The sequence below is a fragment of the Stegodyphus dumicola genome, chromosome 11 (assembly GCF_044657685.1).
Source record: "Stegodyphus dumicola isolate Sdum_Otavi_A_Nest chromosome 11, ASM4465768v1".
NCBI lineage: Eukaryota > Metazoa > Arthropoda > Arachnida > Araneae > Eresidae > Stegodyphus > Stegodyphus dumicola.
Window position 1 is genome coordinate 92,622,509 of NC_140778.1, and position 23,450 is coordinate 92,645,958.

A 23,450-nucleotide genomic window follows, 5' to 3' on the forward strand; every position below is an offset into this window, starting at 1 on the left:
ACTATTTAGGCTTCTTACTCTTAACTTTTTAGGTAATACCTTTCTCGGGAGGTGTGTTCAACAAACTGATCTCAAAAAGGAGTGTCCGTTTCCAAGACACTTTGGAGAATTTCCAAACAGCAAACAATCGAATACTTATGTAAATACTTGGAAAATTTCAGTACAGTTTCGTTCAAATCATCAGGCGTGCCAACAAGTTGTGACCTACTACTTTTCATTAAATTTTTCAATATTGATGGGTGGACAAAATATTACACGCGAATGAAACGCATTATACATCCTTTGGGAGTAAAGTAATAATACCATTAAATACTCTAATCGCTATTTTTACATAGATTTTTCAAGACCAAGAATCCAAAGACGCATTGGATTTTAAATACAAACAATGTGCTTAATATATAATATTTCTATTATATGCTTAATGTATATGTAGCACTTAATATATATATATATATATATATTAAAAGTTTTGGTTAATTCTATGAATTTTCAGTGTTAAATAAATTCGGAAGGTGAGCATTGCAAATAAAGACTGAGTTAGAAATTTCTACCTACCAGTGTTTCTCTACGCCTATCTGATGTAAATAATAGGAAAAATAATACACGCAAAGCAGACGATTCTGTGAAGTTTTGTTACATTACGCTGCATTTCCATTTTATGGCGAAGCGGTGAGTATGTAGTACGTTGTACACGTGTTTATTTGTATTGCATGGTTCCGTAGGTGGACTGTTTGTCGTTCTTGCTGATTTTCTCTACTATGTGTCTCGCTCGATTTTAAAGGCCGGCGGCGGTGGAAAGCATAATGTCGGAATGGGAGAATTTCTCAGAAGGCTCCAAGATTATTTATATAGAGATTTTTTTTCATGAACGTCTACGTTAGGCAGAAGGAGTTCTTCCAACGAAAACAAAATACAGTTTGAACAAAGAACATAAACGTTCTTTATTTTGTCAATTTATCAGATTTTACGGAAAATTAATTTAGGTCTCGAATAAAACCAGACTACAGTTCATTCAGGAATGTTCTTGAAGATTCACAGGACTATAAAATTGCTAAAAAAAGTTATACTTTTTTATTTATTTACCTTCCAAAAATATAAAAATTCTACTTTTACTAAAATTTTCTAATTTACGTTTCTCTGATAATTTAGATATTTTAATGTGAAACACCTGCCAATCATTTTTCAATGCATGCTGCCTGGGAATTATTCTACACATTAATCTGGTATAAATAGATAAAAAAATTGAAGTATAACTTAATTCAAATTTTAAGCATATTTTTTTAATTAAATGAAACTGCGTTGTGATTTGACGGCAGAGCGGTGAGTTTGGATAGCATTGCATATCTCCAATTTTTATTACCTGCTGTCGTAGCTGGATTGCTCTTTCGCTTAATCTTCACCACAAAATATTTCGCATCATCTTAAACGGAATAAAACGTCGCTGCGATTTTGGACCTGCTGTCCTGCTGCATAATTTGATATCCTTTTTTATATTTCTTGATTTTGCTTTTATATCGAAATCATTCATCTTATGAATTTATCTTGCTAGCTTTACTAACGTGGTTTCTTTTCTATCCTTTGTTACAAATTTATTAAATTGATTAATGAAATTGGCTCAACATCAAGTGTGAAAGTCTAGTTTTGATTTGTGAGTTACAAGTGTTATAGACAAATCAGTCTATGTTCGTCTATGATAATGACGGAGCTTAGAAATCAAAAGGTATAACTAGAAATTCATGTCCTGTCCATGAAAATGGAAAATTTGATTCAACAGAAATTTAATCTACATTCATACTTAAAAATCTGAAATCCCTTTTTTGTTCTAAACTAACATTATATAACAATTTACGTTTCTTAATCTTAGCTTTTAAAGTAATATCTTACGCTGGAGGTGTGTTCAATAAAATCATCACAAAATGGAGTGTCCGTTTCCAAGAATCTTTGGAGAATTTCAAACAGCAAACAATCTAATTCTTTTGATATGTCAGTGGGAAATACTTATAATATTTCTGTTTCGTTTCTCTCAAATCATCAGGCGTGCCAACAAGCTAGTTTTTCAATATTGATCCCTAACTTCTTTGTAATGCGTGAAGATAATATTACATGTTAATGGAAAGAATTATACATTTTTCTAGAGAAAAGTAAAAAGTTACATTAAAGACTATAATAATGTTGCTCATAATACTAAAGGGATATCGTTAAACATCAATGAATGCTTCTCAGAAGTCAATGAACAAATTGAAGATCGAATTTTCGTATCAGACTAAATTATCTGTACATTTTGGACACTATAAATCAAGTCAAGTAAAGAATATTATAAAAATATGAAAATTGAATACCTCTCGATCATGAAATCATACAAGCAAACGATCTCTCAAGGAAATATATAATAGTCGGATGATTACCATCTATCAAAATAAGCATTCATATCTGATAACTTTTCCAAACAGATAATTTTCGAGTAGCCTTTAAGAAAACTGAGGGAAGTTGGCACGCGATCCAAAATGGAACACTTAACAATTTTCTTATTTAACTTTAAAATTATTTTAATTCCTTCAATTTGGAATCACTATTTTTACATAAATTTTTCGAGAGCAGGTTTCGATTCGTAAATGCAATGGATTTTAAAACCAAATAATGTACCTAATATATAATATATTTAATAGATACTTAATATGTATGTTTACTATGTATTTAATATATATATTTTTAAACGGTTGTGGATAATTCAAAGAATTTTCAGTTTTATTCAAATTCTCTAAATTAGCATTAGGAAATAGAAAGATTCCTATTCCGAGAAATCAAAGGTTCTGGACAATTCTATAGAACAAAGAACTTCTCTTTCTTCAGACTACTAATTTTCTTTCTATCTGAAGAACACGTGCTGGTCAAAGGAGAAGTCTGAAAAAATCCCTGTGTAAACAACCTCCGAAATTTCGCACAAATTACGACAATCTGACATTGTATTTTGAATTGACGTCACACAGGTTTGTATAATAAATTTGTGATTTTATTGCTTTTAAGACATGGACCTTATAAGAAATAGACTAACCCAAATGGGTTTTTTCCCTCGTCTGAGGCGTTCACGGCTGTCACCTTGATCGCATCCGTAGGAGTAGGGACGACTTGCAGAAATTTAACATTTCTTGCCTATTGCAGCGTGTATAATAGTCAAGAAAAAGCTAGTTGTAGCGCCTCATTTCACAAATTAGAATTTCTACATATTATCATTTTTGAAATCGAGATTGATTTTTAAAAATTTAGCATATTTATCAAGCATAATTAACGTTCCAAAAAAATATCCAGCCCTGAAATATTGCATGATTTCAGGGCTGGATATTTTTTTAGCTTTTCCTATGCTGTAAGGAAATTTGTAAATACTTCTTTTAGAAAATAATATTTTAAATCTGAACTAATAGAAAATTTCAAACAAGCAATTTTTATGCTTTTTATTGGTGTAAATAAGTAAAAAATATTAAAATATTCCAAAACGAATTTTTGAAAGTTTTGTTTAAAATTCTAAATTGTGTTGCTTTTGTAAAATTCTAGATGAGTATTATAGAACAATTTCTATAAAGGAATATTATTTCAATTATATTTCATAATACATCATAGTGATAAACACTTTTGGCATCTTAGTTTTTATACATTTAATTCTAATATTAAAATTGTATTTAACCGTAATAATTAATTTTGCTTTTTTGTATTTTATAGTGATTATTTTTAAAATTTAATTTTAGTTCTGCATAAGATTTTTATTTACTGTTAATTTAATTTATTAGCTCGAAGCGGCATTTTACCCTGTTTCACTATAAATGTCCGTGTCTCCTTGCAAATTGTTGTTACCAAATATTAGCGCCCTGTATTATATTTAAAGAAATTAAATAATGAAGAATCAGCATGAATATATGCATGGTTCTCGCACTGTGACAAAAGGACAGTATCTAGAGCCATCAAACTTTGAATAATGTAATCCTCCACCAGAACATGGGCATCTGGACGGTCGAATTTCGAATTTGTTATAATCTATTTCATATTTTGTAAAACTTTAACCAATTTTTTATTAACAAACTCAACGACTTCAAAGCGAGCAATGTACGACTGTACGAAAATAACATTTTTATCTCCAGTGCGGAAATTCTAAAGATATGCTGTTTTCAAACGTATGTGGTTTACGGGCGAAGAACACGATATTCAATAAATATAGGTAACACACAAAACTTTAAAAAAAGGTTCCTTTTGGGCGTAATATAAAATCTGAGTACTTCTAGATTTTATCTTTTTTTTCCCCTTCATTACACTCAGAAAATTTTATGCTCCAAATTTTATAAATTACTAAAATAAATAATCCACTTTAATGTTAATAAATTAATGATGATATAATAAATAATCGTTTTGTAATGTTATTATAGTTTTGAAAATCACTGCCTGAAAATATTTATTAAATTAAAAAAAAATCAGATCTTGTTTAATTTTACCCTATTTATTTCGAAGCATCAGGTACTATCAATCTTATTTAATTTTACTTTATTTTTACGCGAAATTAAGTTCATAAATTTTGTGCTTAGAGTTTTTACCGTTTTGCCAAAGTAAAGATGTTTGTACAAGAACTACGCGTGAAAAACATGCGTGAAATGCAGTAAAAAGTGCTTTAATGCGATATACAAAGTATCACATTTAATGATTAAAAGAGTTATGTGGTATAAACGCCATAGGTTTTCAGTGTTAAAGTAAACCAGATAGTCCTTACTCTTCTGCCGACTTGTAGGTGATGCGCGCCCCGCACACTGGGTTAGTCTATCTCTTATAGGTTCCAGCTGGCACCTCCCTCTTTACATCTCTGACTCCGCCCACATTCCCGTCCAGACTTTACAGCATCATGTGCCCATTCTGGGATATGTATCATCGAGCCGCCAACGTCGCGTGCTTTACAGAGACAGCCCTGCATAACAGTATAATGAAGTATAATACGAAATATTTTGTGGTTAAGGAGCAGACGGAACAGCAAACTACCTATGACAGCTAGAGCTGGAGCAAACCGCATATATTCGTTACTGAGTAACGGGTACATCGGTTGACTCGAAATACCGATTCGGTACTCACAAATTCATTTCGTTACTCGCATCTGTTCGGGTTACTGGCATCTGTCGTACGATGCGGTTTATTCGAGTCCGAATGATGCGGTTGCTATACGAATACGAATGATGCGGTTTCTATGCGAATACGAAAGATGCGGTTGCTGTTCGAATACGAATGATACGGTTGAGTCACAATGCGCTCATATTTTTCATAGATAATTTTGAATTGTTTGGGGAATCGGGCAAACTCTTGTTTACATTATGTGTTTTAGTTGAAATACTATTTAGTTGTTGATATTTAAGAAGATGAGCAATTTTGATAGCGTGAAGCGTTATTTTGTATTTGCTTTTTACATTAAGATTTATGTTTGTAATTTGAAAATTTAGATGATCCCCCCCCCTTGAGCGTGCCATAGTGAGATTTTATTGATTTGAAATATTTACATACTGCACTTAGGTATTGTTTATATAAGAATATGTAGGTTAATATAGGTTCTTTACTTCTTTGTACCAAATAAAATGGTAGTAAGTATTGTAATCGAGAAAACTTTTGGGTATCATATTTTAACGGAAATATCCATTTTTGGCGAGTACGGAATCCATGTGAATTATTTTTTTGGGTGAAGTCTGTACGTACGAACACAATGAAGGACTCTCTCTCTCTCTCTCTCTTTTTTTTTTTTTTTTTTTTTTTTTTTTTTTCTTCAAAAAAAAAAAAAAAAAAAAAAAAAAACTGATTGTTAAATGTAATCCCATTTACTCTAAGCTGATACTTATGACTAATGATTATGACTCTAAGTTGATACTTGAAAGGGAGTTTTTTCGTGATGTGTAAGTACGTATGTATGCAATTCGCATAACTCAAAAACGATTAGTTGTAGAACGTTGAAATTTTGTATATGGGTCCGTTATAACATCTAGATGTGCACCTCCCTTTTTATTGCAATCGGTAATACTACCAAACGTAAATATGTATATATATATCAAATAAATTATAATTAAACGTAAGGTACATATATATATGTCCTTATAATTAAATGTAAAGTACACACACTCACACACATATATATATATATAAAATAAAAACCAAGTAAGGCGAAAAAGCTTTGGCTTTTATTTTATTTAATTATCACTAAATAAGTTACTTGACTTTTATTTTTGCAATCATCGGTTGTAGTCAGGACTTAATTTTTAAAATTAGAGGTGCTGGAGCTCTATGGAAGGCCATCAGGAAAGATGATTAAATAAATAAATAAAAGTAAAAAATAAATAAAATAACTATTACAATAATAAAATAATTAGCAACTAGAATATTAAATGATTATTACTATAATTCAAAAAAAATTAAAGACAAATGAAAATGTAATTAATTTTTAAATTAATGATGAATAACTAAGTAATGAAATAAAATACCAGACATCGTCTTGTTTGGGGCTGTGCTTGAAATTGCAATTTAAGAACTAAGCCGAGCATTAACTAAATTTAGGCTTTTGCTGAGAAAATAATGTAGTGTTTACCAGAATATAGATAGAAATTTTGTTATGTAGCCCATTCTTCTAAAACGACGTTTCGTCGCTGCCCTCCACCACCAATTCCCTTTTTTTTTTTTCGGTTTCGGTTTATTCGGTTACGGCAAAGCACACTAGGGCTATTGCCTACGGGGAGGGAGGCCTTAGTGGAGTATTTTTTAAAGGGAACTGACTCATATGCAAGTTACACACGGGGAAAATCACGAAAAGCCTGTGCAGCTAGCCGTTAGCCGGGAATTGAACCCCGGACCGAACTATTAGTGTTCAGCGACTTTACCGCTCGAGCTCTGGTGGGCTCCTTTTTTGTTTCATTCGCTGTTGGAAAAACAGGTGTTCACTTTACGATGAAGTAAGCACCTGTTTACTTCAATTAAAATGGGTTAGACGATATGACTCTTACTACTTTAATCTCAATCAGCTTTTGATTTTTATATTGCTTCAATATTTTCTGTACACAAAGTATTCTGATTATAATAATGGATTTAAAACATGTTCAAAAGGTGTGTAGCTGAATATAATTAGTTTTTTATAACATAGGGCCCATTTTATTAGTTTCACATAGTTCTAAAGCAATTGAACCACAGTATCGCTGTTTTGAAAGAAAGTAAAAATGTGACAAATGTATAATGAACATTAATATCCAGCCTTTTTAAACGTGACCGTCTATGCTTTTAGAATATTTTTGGAGCTCTGTGCATTTGCTCTGGCATCTTAAAAAAGTGATGTTCAATATCAACGTATGTTTGTGTTCTCAAAAATGCAGGTCTCTTTCAGAAAGCGACCTATTAGAAGTCGTCAATAAATGATTCAGTATAGTTATTTTCTAATAGACCATAGAAGAAATTTATTTTAACGTCAGTTTAAAAATGGCTGCTTCTACTAAGAGTTAACAGCAATAAGACTCTAATTTTTCTTTCGCAATTAGCTGTCATGCCAGCTGAATTGTTTTCAGCATAATCTTTATTGTGTATAATTGAAATATTTAGCTATACATTCGACAAATATACAACAAATGTAAGACAAATCATTAAAAAAAATTAAAATTTGAAACATTAATAATAATTTTTCTGCTATACATAAAATATTATTAAGGAATGATGAATTTATATCATATTATATATAATCAAAATTTAAACTCCTATTCCTTTATAATAAATTGAAGAAAAGCTATAAAGTAAATTAATTTTTAAAAACAAAACGAAAATTTAAAAAAAAAAAAAATTGTCATATACCTAGAATCTAAAAATGACGAATACTGAACTTTACGACTCATATAATAAAAAATGCATATTCATACTGCAAAAGAAATTTTGTTAGAAGTCTAGCATATGCATACTTATTTGTGATCTTTTAAAACTGTCGTAACATGATGCATATTTATCATTATCGTGAACCAAAACAGTATGTTTTACATCCTTACAAATATACGTGATAGATTTTAATATTTATTTCTGCATATACTTACGTTTCCCAAAAATACGAAAGCAAGTTAAGCAGATTTTTGTTGTATTAAGCAGACTTAAGTTCTCTGTTAGTTAGTGTAACATAATTTCGGATTTTATGAGCCTTCCAGAATTATTAGCAAAATAGTGGAAATGTCTTTACAAGGTGTTTTTGTAAGCAAACAGCAGATGTACACTGAGCAGTGATCAACTGATATATTTCCTAAATGATTTGGTTTAGTTGATTATGACAAAACACATTGGGGGTATGTGCCTAAGAGGAAGAACGCCTTCGTAGAGCACTTTCTTAGGAAAGCTGGCTCGTATGGTACATGGTAAGCTGGCTTGCATGGTACATGGTAAGCTGGCTTGCAAGCTCGTACGGGAAAAAAACCACGAAAACACCCATGAAGCCAGCCCGTTCGCCTGAGATCGAACTCAAGTCGGAACTACCAGTGTTCAGCGATTTTACCGCTCGACCGCTGGTGGGCCATTTCTTAAATGAATAAAGGTATACTCTTAGCATTATGAAATAACACTGATTGAATTATTTAATGCTTCACTATTATCTCTAATAAAGTAACATAAAAATTTCCTTACCTTTTAAAGATTTCTAAATTTCTTTTAAGTTCTTTCTTAATTCGTACTTAACCTGTACATGTGCGAATGTTTTTATCGATCCTATTGTTATGTGTAAAAAGCAAGTTGACGTTTATAATATAGCATTCCTTGTCTCAACAAATAACAGTCTCAACAAGGAGTTTTTAGAAAGGGGATGAATCGAGGAAAATTCACCCTTTCGTCATTAGCGGTTCTGATGAAGGGAATGGGGGAAGCAGCGAACGAAATAGCGAATAACGGACAAATAACGAAAGTTAATCTTTAATGCGGTATCCCAGTTTCTGTATTTGTATTTGGAAAGGTTTTATGGTCATTATAAAAAAGTGAAAATTTGATATGGATTCTGCATGACTTCCTTCTACGACTAATTAAATTATGCTTATTTTTTCTGCACTTCATTTAAACTTATTTCCTCGAATTATTCTAACTCAATTAAGCGATACCCGAAGGCAAGTTACAAATGGTATCAAACATTGCAAATTTTGAAACTAAATTTCCCGGTCAATCTTTGTCCTACGGAACTCAAACTTCTTGTATTTTTATTTTTTCATAACGAGTATAAAACTTCGCCAGATATAAATATAGAAACCAGAAGACGACATTAAAAGCTAGATTTCATAATTTTTCCAAAATTAATTCTTTTTAAAATCTGACATTGACAAAATATGGATATTTTCGTCATTTAAAATACTTCTGTATTTTTGTTGCACCGTATTTGAACTTGCTTCCTCGAGTTATTGACATTAAATTACATTAATTCCATTATCTATCGGAAAATGATCATATCTAATCATCTATTTACGACATCTCTAAGAGGTCACTTCTTAAGAGATCTCTATTTTTGGGAACATAAACAAACATTGGTAGTGAACATCACTTTTTTAAGACCACCACATGTAAAATCCTCTAAAAGCATGAATGGTTGCATTTAAAGAGGACCCATTACTTTTAATAAGGAATGTAACATTAATCTTATTTATATATGTTTTTGTTGTGTGTGCCAAAATAGTTATACCGTACTTCTGTTGCTTTAGAAATGTGTGAAATTAAAAAAAAAATGGATACTGTATAACAAAAATGTTATTATATTCAGATACACACCTTTTGAACACGTCTGAAATTCATTATTCTGCTCAATATAATTTGTCTGCATAAAATATTAACTAGTATTAAAAAATCAAAAGTCGAAGTAGAAACAGTCATCTCTTCTAAACCATTTTAAATGAAGTAAAGAGTCGTTCGCCTTATCGTAAACACCTATTTTTCAAACAGCGGATAAAACGGGAAAGAGGGAATTGATGGGGGAAGGCAGCAAACGAAATAACACTTTTTCGAGCTGGGGATGAAATGAGGAAGGATGAAACGATACTAAGCCAATAAGACAAGATCTGGTATTTTACTTTATTACTTAATTAGTCATCATAAATTTAAAAATTATTTTAATTTTTATTTGTTTTTACATTTTTATTAAATTTTACTCATAAGTATTCTATATTTCAGTTGCTAATTATTGTGTTACTTTAATTATTCATTATTTTAATCACTATTTTTAATTATGTTAATTATTAAGTATTTTAATGAGTAATTTTTTATTATTTTAATTACTAATTAATGTTATTATTGTAATATTTATTTCCTTTCTTTCTTTCTTTTTTATTTTATTTTTTCCTATTTTCCTGACGGCCTTCCGTAGGCGCTTCTGATTTTAGAAACTAAGCCCTGACAGCAATAGAAAATTTAATAATGAATCATATCCAGTGCACCAAAAAAAAAAAAAAAATAAAAAAAAAATAAAGTGAATTATTTCTACCCAAAAATACGACGCAAAACTCCTTATCGCAGCACTACTAAGTTCCCGCGGGGTAAAATAGCTCACGTGATTCAGTGCGATGCGACGTTTCAAGGCCCTTTTTAGGGCCGTAGACCGATAAAATAGGCTCAGGATACGGATACCTATCGATTTTACCGAAAGTAACGAGTAACGATACGATAGTAACGAGTACTGGTTCACCTAGTAACGAATACATACGGGTACATAATTTCTCGTTACTTCTACAGCACTAATGACAGCAGTGAATTCAAATTAGAGTTATAAAATAGAATTTAAGCTCACCGCTCTGCCATCAGAAGAACAGAACAGTTTCACTGAATAGGAACGCAACTTCATCCAGTTAAATTTCTACACATTTTTTTATGTATTTATAACAGATTAATGTATAAAATAACTGGCAGCCAACAGTTTCTAACACTTTTATACATACAGTATATTACTTGGTTCTAAAATCCATTGCATCTACGAATCGAAGCCTGTTTCCAAACATTCTATGCAAAAATAGTCATCCCAACAATTTGCCAAGTGATCCATTGTCAAACCCACGTAAACTTCATTCATTTTCCTTAAACGGCAGTTAAAAGATATCAGTGACTTCGAAAAGTTCGTATAGTTAAATGCTTATTGATGAAAATCCTAAGAATAATCTGTATTTCTTTCTTTGTTTTCATGACTGAAATTTATTGAATTTTAATATTTTTACAATAGTCCTCACCTGATCTAATTTATATCCAAAAAGATGCAGATAATTAATTCTGATTTGAAAAATCCATCTCTGCTTTGTTCGTTGAGTACTTGGAAACACATATTGATGTTTTACGATATCATATGCGTTATGAGCAAAGTTACTGTAATATTTAATGAAATTTATTATTTTACTCCCGAATGATCTGTAGTGTGTTCCCTGCACGTGTAATATTACGTCCACACAGTACAAGGAAAGAATTTCTCTATTACAAGTAGTTTCTATGTCAAATTAATTAGCTTTTTTGCTATTAAGAAATTCTCCAAAGAAACTTTGGGAACGGACACTTGTGTTTGAGACGTTTTTATTGACCACACGTCCCGAGTGAGATGCATAGGTCACTCTGAACTTTTTGATATACACGCAGACGGTGAGTAACAGAAAACCATTAACGGTTAGATATGAAAATATTAATAATTATCACCTAGCAGATAATTTGTTATTCGACAACTGCGCATTATTTATAGTAGAATAAATTTTAGGCAGAAAGAAAACTGTAGTTGACACGAGAACCTTATCGCACTATCATTTTCTATGACTTTAAAGTGGGATTAAACCGAGTAGAATGTATTCAACGTCAAAAGAATCAGCATTTGAAATGAAGGTCCATTTGATGCTATTTTATTCAGATGATTTACAAAATTTCTCAGAAGTTGCAACTGTCTTTTGAATGAAGAGCTAATCTTTGGCATATGGTAACAGGTAGTTTGGCGACATTTTGGTAAGGCGATAAAGGTTACTAGCTAGGACTTTAGCAGTGTACATGGATAAAGTCAAGAGTGTGCGCAACGCCATTTTTGTGCAATTCTGTAATGTTTTTTTTAAGTGAAAATAGGTTGACGTGTATATGGATACCGTGTACGTGCAATTCTTAAAAACCCGTCAAGCAGTTTGCGATTCTGCTCTCTCTCCCAATTTCACACCTAATCTTCGTCAAGATTAAGCACTTTTGTTCCATTAAAGTTCTAGTTCAAATTTTCGCGAAAAAATCGCCAAGTTACCATAATCTAAAGATTAACCGAATGAAGAACACACAGGAAGGCCATTGTCAGCAGTAATCCCGGATAATGTGTCTGCCATACGGAACACTTTAATAACATATTCTTTTATACTTCTTATTGTCATACTGTTTTTTTTCTTAATATTTACTTATTGTTGCTAATTTTAAGGTTTAATAACTGTTACTGAAAAACAAACTATACAGAAGCCGTTCGCACAAATTTTTAGATGATATCCTTTGTGGTAAAAAAAAGAAACTTTGCTTCCAATTCTTTTAACTGCATCTATATATTTGAAAGTATAAATTACAGTCTAGTACTTGACACTTTATAGTGTAAAAATTATTCGAAATACGTATCCACGGAATAAAGGAAAAATTTCGAATGCTGCACGAGTAAGATCTTTAAAGTGAAAAGAGAATCTACCAAATCAAAGGACAGTTGTAATATAATTAACATGCACAGTTTCAACTGAAAACAAAGTGATTAATGCTGATTTAAATCTTAAAAAGCCGAAAAAATATAATGCGTATCGTCTATCTCCACGTAATATCGTCGAACGCAGAACGCCTTGGAGAAGGTTTTATAAGGGATTTACGATTGTTGCTGGTTTTTAATACAACAGAAAATTAAAAATAAAGAGAATGGAGAAAAATTTTGAGATCATCTCCGCATTTTACCAAGAACATATTTTGTACTCAATTTTAAAACATGAAATACCTTCTCTTTACACACGATGTTATCAATCAGTAGAAGTGCACCGAAAAAAGGCAAGCAAGCAACACGTCAAAATTCTACTGTAAATTTCCTTGAAAAAATGGAATGAGAAACGGGTATCAAAACCATACCCTTCACACATATTCCTACAAATCTCCTGATCCATCACCAATGTATTTTTGGTCTTTTGGGGACTTTTAAAATGCGGGTTGTCCAAAGGTCTACTTTACAACCGCCTTAGAGTTTGGAAAACTGTTCGAGAGCAATCGGATAAAGTACCTCTTTCGACACTACAAAAGGGTTTATGATGTTAGAAATTACACTGTATGAAGATAACGAAGAGTAACGGTTATCAAGCAGAACATATACCACATTAAAATTTTAGGTAATATATTTCTGTAATTACAATGAAATTGTCTAATGAATGGTAGAACTACCTGCGTATTTGCCTACCGCAGGCTTGTGATTTAATTATGTATGCCTTTGTTAAACGCCTTTGTTAACTCATATTTGCTGTTCCCATTTCGCACAATATTTTCGCTATCTAAGTTACATCATCTTTTAACCATGATCACTTGACACATTTGGTGACGACTCTTATTAGTTCCGGTCTTCATGATTGATCTGAACATTTGATTTTTCTCATGGTTAATTCTGGAAAACAGAAAAACTGTTCTACTATCTGAAACACTTTTGGGTTACATTCCTTCAATAAATGACTTTTTTCAATAAATAAACATGAAGTTCAAGCTCACAATATAGTGTTTAGTACGTTCAGATTTAAATTCAATGGATAACGAAATCATTCTTTAAAACTGCTAAGTGTATTCATCTTTCATTTCAAACCCGCGCACAAAAGTTATCACATTAGCAACTAAACAGCATTAAAATTTTGTCATTTAATATATGATATATCAACTGGGAAAAAAAACTTTCGTCTACATTTCAATGCTTTCCGAAAGGACGTAAATAAATAATACCTCATGTTTTATTTTTACTGCTTTTTAGCAATCCACGTTTATGTGAGAGCGGGTTAATTTTCAAATATCTTGGCAAATATGAATTGCAGCAACTTATGCATAATGCATAACATACCATTACTTTTTACCAGGTTTGTATCTAGAATAATGCACTCGAAGATTTTACTGTTACAAATAACATATTTAAGGTTCAAATAAGTTGGAACGGTTCCCAATTTGTTGCTTCATTTCCTGGGAGTTGTTGATATTTTTTAGGAAATCAATGATGATCTGGGGGTCGATAGCTGAATATTCAGTGGCAATTAATCAGCATAGTAAGTATTCCATTGATTAAAAAACAGACGTCTATGTTCCGTTTTGGATTTTAAAAGTCCTACTTCTCTGTGGAATGGTGCTTGCTACACCAGGGTGCCTGAGCCTAGACTCTATCTACCCTCTGTAGAATATTTTTGTAGCTTCAAAGTTTAATGAAAATAACTTACAACTAAGCATTTAATTAACTCCTAGTATTGTTAATTTTAGGTTAAGTCATCATACCTTTTTTTAAGTAATGTATTTTAGCTTTTACTATTATGATCTAATAAGCTTAATAATATGACTGTACTAACTTAAGTAACTAAAGTACTTAATTTTCAGTAGGTAGTATTGGGAAAATAAGCTGTATGAAGGATTGGCACAGGAGCAGGTGAACTGGTGACGCATGGCATACACATGGTAAGTATACATATGAGTAATTTCACAATCTGAATTCTTTTATGTATACAAAATAATAAAAAGATAAGGAATACATACTATAACTACAAAATTAATTAACATATATACAGACACTGTGCAGAGGGTATAGCGAGAACATACAAAATGATGGTACATATAATCAGGTGATACTACGGTTATATAATCATGGTGTTCAGTTGGGCCAATGGCCTATCCATATTAGCCATGTTATTATAGTCATAGTTACAAATTTTTATACTACGATTATCTATTGTGACTTGTTTTGCATGAAAATTCTTAGCTAATTTATAATAATGAGATCTACACCTAACTCCTGGTATATACGATTATTTCTGATGTACCATGCGGCGCTGGTAATTTGATACCATATTTTGGCATGCTTGGAGCCTTTGTCTATTAGATTTTCTTGTGTGCGCCCATACTGGGCTTGCATAACAAAGCAAAGGTGTAAGAATGGACTTGTAAATAAGTAACTTTTTATCTATAGATAAAACACTGATCCGAGCAAATAAGGAGAGTTGTGCTTTACGAACTCGGAACTTCTGAATAATAGAAGTGATGTGTGGGAACCATGTAAGAGTATTATTGAGGATCACCCCAAGATAAAGTACTTTCTTGGCTCATGGAATGCATTGATTATAAAATTGCAGGTTGCTTCTTATTTTCGTTTTTCTTGTGAAAAGAACAGCTTTGGTTTTGCTACATTCACAGTAATTTTCCACTTGGCAAGCCAAATCTCTAGCGAATGTACGTAGCTTTATAGTCGTTGGATAACTGGACCAACAAATGCACTTTGTGCTAGGATCGCTGTATCATCTGCATACATAGTAAGTGTTGTGTCATGTGTGGTGGGAATGTCGTTCACATAAATATTAAAATATGTAGGTCCTAGCAAGGACCCCTGGGACCCTGTAAGGATAGGGTGTGAAGTAGAGTTTGCACCAGAGATATGAACGACAAAGTGTCTACCTGTGAGGTAGGGATTGGTAATGTTTATGATGTATTCTGGGAATCTCAGAACATGTAATTTGTATATGAGTGCATTTAACCAGACTGTATCAAAAGCCTTGGCAATATCAATAAAGAAGCCTATTGTAATCTTCTTGGCAGCCATTACCTCCGAGATGGTTTCTATTACTCTGTACAGTTGGTTCGTAGTAGATAAGTTCTTCTAAATCCAAACTGATAAGGGATAATAATGTATCTGTCTTCCAAATGAGTGTTTATTCGTTTAAGTAAAATGGCTTTGAAAACTTTGCTAAGTGTAGAAAGGAGGCTTATTGGTCTGTAGGAGTCAGGTTTTGCAACAGTTATACTAGAGAAATAGCACCAAAAATAAAAACAGTTAACGAACTAACATTTTCCTTTTTCCTTATTTAGTATTGTAAGGATCTTAAAGTTTACTAACGTTTAAAATTTTATTTTAAAACTGTACTATCACTTCTTATTTTCCATTCCGGCCAGAATTAAATGCGTAGTGTCCTCAAACATCAGTGCACTAATAGTAGGCAAATTTTCCAAAGATTAAAAATCTCAAGCTATTCATTTCCCGGATTCTATTAAAAAAATGCATTCATAGACTCATCAAGCTCATATTCGGAATGAAATGGCGTTCACATATGTTTTTTTTAGACAAAAAATAGCCGAAAGTCCCGTATAGGTAGATCAGATGAATAGGGAAAATATTTTGACATTCTTATGTGTTTTCGTTCAAGAAACTCAGCTGTCAATCTTGCTGAATGACAAGATTTATTCTGCTGGTGGATCATGAGTCTTCTAACATTCACTTCTTCTGGACTTAGAGAAAGACACTTGGTAAAGAGGTGTACCACTTAGATAATATTTTTTTTCGTCCTTCCAGTTTGATGGCTTCCAAGTAATGAATGAACAAAGCAGAAATTGATTTTTCACATCGGAATTTAATATCCGTACCTTTTTAGACATCAGAAATTAAATCAGATCAAGACTATTGTAAAAATATTAAAATTCAGTAATATTCAGTCGTCACCAAACAAAGAAATACATAAAATTCGTATGATTGTTATCGATTAAATAAGCATTGAACTCTGCGAACTTTTCAAAGTTACTGACAACATTTAACTACCGTTTAAGGAAAATGAATGAAGCTTACGCGGGTTCGACCATGGAAGACTTGGCAAATTCATTCTTTTACTGTGAAATCACGTTAAGTTGGGATGACTATTTTTGCATAGATTTTTTGAAAACATTCTTCGATTCGCAGACGCAATGATTTTAAAACGAAATGATATACTGAATATACTAAAGTGTTAGGAATTCTTGGCTACCAGTTAATATGTACACTAACCTGATATAAATTCATAAAATGAGGCAGCTAACAGTATGTTTAGCACCACTCATTAAGTTACAAGAATTACTGCAATTATCGGATAAGCCTTTAATAAAAAAGAAAGTGTTGTTGGCATTATCATTGATATTGAAAAAGCGTTTGTTAAGGTTTGGCACCCAGGCCTCCTTATGAAACGTATCGGAAACAAATTTCCACCTTGATTAATCCTCCTAATTTCAAGTTTTCTGGAGAGCAAAACTTTTCAAGTTAGTATTAAGAACGAGCTAAATCAGTGTAATGAAAGCAGGTGTCCATCAGGGCTCGAATTTTTCACCTTTTCTTTTTAACATCTACATAAATGATCTTCCCAGCCACAAAGGTGCCATTATCGCCTGCTATGCAGACGACACTGCAATTCTCAGCAAATCCATCAATCCGCAAAGATCCATCCAAAACCTCCAAAATGCTATAGACTATATCTTCCCATGGTTTAACGTTTAGAAAATTAAAATCAGTGAAAGCAAATCCACTATAATTTATATATATCACAATTAACAATATCTTCATCCCAAATGAAAAATGTGTTAAATATTTAGGCGTTTATCTCGATCAAAAACTAAGCTTCTAAAACCATATCGAAAATATCTGTAAAAAAGCCAACCATGCAATAGGCAGCATCTATGCACTCAGAAATTCTAAACTTAGTCTCGCTACAAAAAGAGTTATCTATCTACAAGTTATCCGCCCGATTTTATTGTATGCTTTCCCAGCGTGGGCTGCAACTGCAAGAATTCATCGCTCATCGTGAAAAAATACAAAGAATTCAATACAAGGCCATCCGAATAATTACAAATGCGCCTTGGTTCGTACGAAACAGCACTCTTCACAATGATTTAAAAATTAAACCCACGGATTCTGAAATTCTAAAAGCTTCTCATAACTTTTATATGAAATATGACAGTCATCCCAAGAATATCATCAAAAAACTAGGAAATTATGATTTCACAATTGAACAACGCCACAAGAGGCCCTGCATTATTCATCATAATACTCGGTGGTAATATATATATTTTCGTTTTCTTCTTAATTAGCCAAGATTTTACTTCATTTTCTTTACTTATAGATTTACTTATCAAATTACAAAGCGCTATGGACTTTGTTCCTGCCAAAGCAGGAAGACTTTGTGTGTAAATAGTTATTACTCTTGTGAAACGTTTCAATGTACTGCAAATTGTGTTTTTCATCATTTTACTTGCCAATTATTGCTTATCAAAAGAATAATTATTATGATATTTTAAAAATGCCTTACAATACATCCTGCAAGAGATGGCTCAACCAGAGCTCCAGTCAACTAAAATGCTTTTGATCACTACTAATACATGGCGCCACACGAGCACCTCATTTGTTCAAAGTTTACTTATTCTACGGACGGCGGAACAGGAGCCTCCGTCGCTGGTAATCTCTGAGTTCTAGCACAGCATGTGTACAAGTACATCCATATTATTGGATACAATTTATTCGATTCTTCAAGCATTCTTCAAGCATAAAAGTCAAGTATCATATATTGGTAAAGGCCGTTAATGGTCGATTGCCTCTTACTAAGTGATAACACATAGCTGACAGTATAAATTTAGGCTTTTTTCTTTTATGTTAAATAAAACTGCTTTGTCTTTCGATGACAGAGCTGTGAGTTTGGAATTTGTTGTATATCTCCAACTTGTATTGCCTGCTGTCCTAGCTATATTCCTCTTAAGTCCTCATATACTTATCAGATCCCATCCAAATACAGGTCCATTTTTGTTAGTTATTTGCAAATATATTGCAGTAATAAAGAAATGAATACCTCTGAATATTAAAATTTCTTATTCTAAGAATGCATCATGCAATTTCTTTATAGTAAGAGTGAACTCTTAAAAAAATTTACCTCATTGTACGAAGTAAAGAAAGTATTTCGGTCATTGGATTTCAACGAAATATCCATTTTGACAGTTCTCGAATCCATTTTGAGAATTTTTTTATCTGACGTCTTTACACAAACAGAATAAAATACTCCTTCTTGGAAAACGGCTGTTAAAACAAATTAAAATCAGAATTTTTCGTGACGTTTGTATACATCTAATAATCTAGCATAAATGAAAGCTGATTAGCCATAGAACTTTGTAATTTTATATATGGGTCTACTATAACATTTATTTGTGCATCTTCCTTTTTTTTTGAAATCGACACCTGGGTCGAAAGTCCTTACCTAGCTTTATTTTCCCAATTTTTTGTCCTAATCGTAATATTTCAATTACGAATGTATTTTAAAACATTAAAATTTTCATGTTTTGGCAATGTCAAGATTTAAAAGGGAATTTTGACAAATTTGGAAACTTGTGTCCACCGAAAACATTGCAAAGAAAATATTGCAAGGTGAAAACACCGTAAAACATCGTGGAAATCCAAGAGAGCTTAACTCATACCGTCCAATTAGTCTGCTTCCTGGGCTGGGCAAAGTTTTCGAAAAGGTCATACAAAGAAGACTTACAAAGCACCTTCAAGATAAAAATATCATAAATAGTGAACAATTCGGCTTCAGAACTGGACACAGTACTGTTCATCAACTGCTTAATGTAACAGAGTATATCGCTGATTCATTCGTTAAAAAGAATACAATTGCAAGTTGTTTTTTGGACTTAGAAAAAGCATTTGACAAGGTGTGGCATGATGGTTTAATTTACAAGCTACACCTTGCTCATCTGCCAATTAACTTCATTAAACTTCTAAAACGTTATCTGAGAAACCGTACCTTTCAAGTAAAAATTAACAACACTTATTCTACGAAGAAATATATCAAAAGCGGATTCCACAAGGAAGTGTTCTTGGACCCAGTCTTTTTTGCATTTATACAAATGACATGCCCGTCCCACTTAATTCAAAAATAGTTAAGTTTGCTGATGATACAGCGATATTGACCAAATCAATGAAACCACAACTTGCTGTTGATAAGCTTGAAATTGCAGTGAATCACGTTGTGTATTACCTTAAATCATGGAGACTCAGCATTAATCCCTCTAAAAGCAACATTCTACTTTTTCGCCGACATCGAAAATTCACCCCAGTTGAAGTGAACATTAAAATTAATAATCAAGAAGTTCCTGTGGTTAACAGCACTAAATATTTAGGTATCTATTTTGATTCACAATTGCTCTTTAAAGAACATTCCGAATATGCACTCAGAAAAGCGACTGTCGCAAAAATTGCTCTTCAACCCTTGATTGGCAGAAAATCCAAGTTAAATGTGAGAATTAAAAAGATAATATATATTACACTTATTCGACCGATACTTCTGTACGCTATCCCTGTTTGGGCCACCGTTTATAAAACCTACAGAAGAAGACTACAAATTTTTCAAAATAAAATTCTACGCGATATCATCAATGCGCCGTGGTTTGTCAGAAACTTACAGATTCATAAAGAATTGAAGATCCGGCCCGTTCCTGATGAGATACTCACTACAAGCCACAATTTCTTTCAAAAAATAGCTAACTCAAGATATGACCATATAAGGGAGCTAATTAATTATGATCCTACCCTGGAATGTGCTGCAAAAAGGCCCAGAAGGATCTTCCATAATGTGAAGTGGTGAATTGTAAATAGTGTATATAAAAAATTTTATTATATGAGACTGTACAATATCCCACAGCATCGGACTTTGGATTAAAGCTCACTTATTCTTCGTATTTTCAACTACCTCAGATGAACATTGCGACATCCTAATGGATAATGGCATTGCTCTTTGGTAGCTTTTTATATTTTTTATGTTCAATTTGTTTCCTACTTCTTATGATTGACTTTGCGAACCCAAATGGGTAATGGCTTAGCTCATAGGTATCTGCTTTTGTGTACATATTGTGTGTATAGAGAAATTCACCACTTCGCGTTTTGAGAATAACAGCTACAGAGTACAAGACTAAAACCACTGTCTTGTTGGTTGATCAAGTGTTCTCTTGCTGTTTCATTGTGTATACATTTAATTTACTATGCTTTACAAGTATTGTGTGTCTTCAAGTGTGAATTCTTCATTTTCACTTTATTATTTGACTGTGCTTACCTGCAAGTACTGATTTCTTTTTCCACCGTAGTGTGAACTTTCAAGAAACATTGGCCGAGGTCAGTTTACGGGAGGGTGACTCCTGTCGTAACTGCCGCCGACCTACGACGTTTCAAGCCACACCCACTGGGTAGAACTCATTGCAATTCAGCCTGGCAAGTGCCATTTGATTTAAATTATAAAATTCAAAGTATTAGTGATTTAATTATGATTGTTCATCACTAGTTTACTACATAACTTAATATAGTTTCATATTTTGTTGCCAGCTCTAACAGTTTCCCAGATGCACTTCTAAATTCTAAATTTCATTGTGTACTCATGTACTATTCTAGCTCCGCCTATAGAGGCGCGGCGGTTACCGCCTTATTCTCATTTTTCCAAACCTTAGGGCAATACCATGACAGACAGTTAAAGCAGTGGGCTGCTAAATGCTGTCTAAATCAGATAACTGAACTGAACTAAACTGAACATCGTGGGAGCAAAGACATAAGATATGTTATGATATGCCAAGTTATACTAAGATATGCCAAAAGATTTGCCTACTGTTCTCCACCTTGAATTTATTATCTCTATGAGCATTTTTTCCACGAGAACATTTCGTTTAGAAGTGCATGAGGTGTATCCATTAGTTTTTAACTGAAATTTTGGGTTCTGCAGAACGTGTAAAATATTAAATTTAATTTTTACGAAAGCCTGTCTTTCACATTATTTCAATTATTTCATAAAATTATTCACCATATTTGAAAGAACTTTGCAGTGTATGCATCTAATATGTATATTTATAAAAAACAGTGAAGCTTACATCCATTAAAATATGGAGGGCAGCAGCGTTTATTTTTGTAAAAATAATAACTCATGTTATATGAAAACAAGAAATTACTGTCAGTAAAACATGAAACTGAACATAAGTTTCTAAAATATTGCATTTTAATACGAAAATAATTCTAATAACAATTATTATTGCTAGTATTATTAATATTAGCAGTAAGTAAGTACGTATGTAAGAAAGAAGTAATAATGATACGGGCAAAAAAAAACTTTGAGAGACCTTCGAACAATAGAGATATTAATTAACCTTTCGAGCAATGACTAACTAAAAATTTTTGTAAATATTTGAGATTGAGGCCAAGAGAAAATATAGTAGACAATAAATTGTTTAAAGAAACCAATTCCGTGCTTACCGGAATGGTTTGGAAATGAATCAGGAATACAACAAAACTTTCGTATAGTTCTTATATATAAATTATGAATACTCTTTCGGGGTAAGCTAATTTATATGCACAGTGTTAGAACCTACTTTGAGGGGAAAATGATATTGTGTAATTTTCCTAAATATAAATTGTGATTATTAGCTTTTGTGTAGGTCTTGTCTTGTCTTGTCTTTTGAATGGTAAGGAGGCAATTAGCAGCCTCTGCTGCTTTAACCACCGCTTTTGCAAAAAATGACTGACTGACTGATAACTTATAGCCAGAATACCACTGAGATCAGTAGTCTATCTGGCTCAATCAAATTCATGCCGGATGGGCACAATAACATAGAACTATCTTCACATAATGTCCGCAGTAAGGAGGAGAAAGACGGATAAAGAATAGGAAGACCAGCAACGCAAGAGCTCACAAGCAAGTAACCGGCCCGGTAAAGTCGTGACTAAGTGGGAGTCATAAAATGAGTGTAGAATGTGAATAAAACTAGAGAATTTAAGAAATACACAGTACAATAAATGAGTAAAATACAAAATTAAGAATGCTAATAAACACATTGGGTACATCATTTACAGGTGGGCACTAGGTGGGAAAGTTCGGGTCCCTGATAAGGTGGGCCGCAAGTGGGCGCAGTTTGGCGTCCTCATTCAATATTTCGTAGGTAAAGATATCAAAATTTCTCATATGGTCACAGTTCAGAGCTTTCGTGAAGAATTTCCTGTTGATCTTATTCAGGTGCTCTTCTAGAGTGTCCAGTTTTAAGTCACAGTGTAGTGTAGCATTGCTCACAAAAAAGTGAGCATGGGTGATAAGCCTTAAGACTTTGTTTTGCATGATTTGAAGTCTCTTTATATCCTCCTTGGTAGCCGTGCACCAGGCCGGCGACGCATAAGTCATCAATGGCCTAATTGCCGTGATATAAACTAGCCTCTTTTTCCTGAGGTCTAAGCTAGAATAATTACCCAATATAGGGATGAGACTATTTACAACAGTGAAAATTTTTCTTCTGACCTCTGTTATATGATCTCCCCATTTTAATCTTTCATTTAGCATTACTCCTAAATATTTCGCCTTACTAACTCTAGGAATCTCTTCAGAGAATAAGAAGAGCTTACTGTTAATAGTCAACTGTGTATTTTTCCTTCTTATCAATAATAATTGCGATTTGCT

General features: G+C 32.6%; 1 long non-coding RNA gene across 2 annotated transcripts in view; it reads left to right on the plus strand.

Moving 5' to 3' along the window:
- Positions 1 to 607: 607 nt before the first annotated feature.
- LOC118189797 (uncharacterized) overlaps positions 608 to 23,450 on the plus strand; it is a 46,928-nt gene continuing 24,085 nt past the window's right edge. Inside the window, exons 1-2 of one of the 2 annotated variants that reach the window (XR_015043847.1) lie at positions 608 to 669; positions 14,581 to 14,655. This is a non-coding gene — a long non-coding RNA (uncharacterized LOC118189797). Of the gene's footprint in view, positions 670 to 14,577; positions 14,656 to 23,450 lie in introns of both variants that reach the window. The other variant, XR_015043846.1, reaches the window with a different exon arrangement.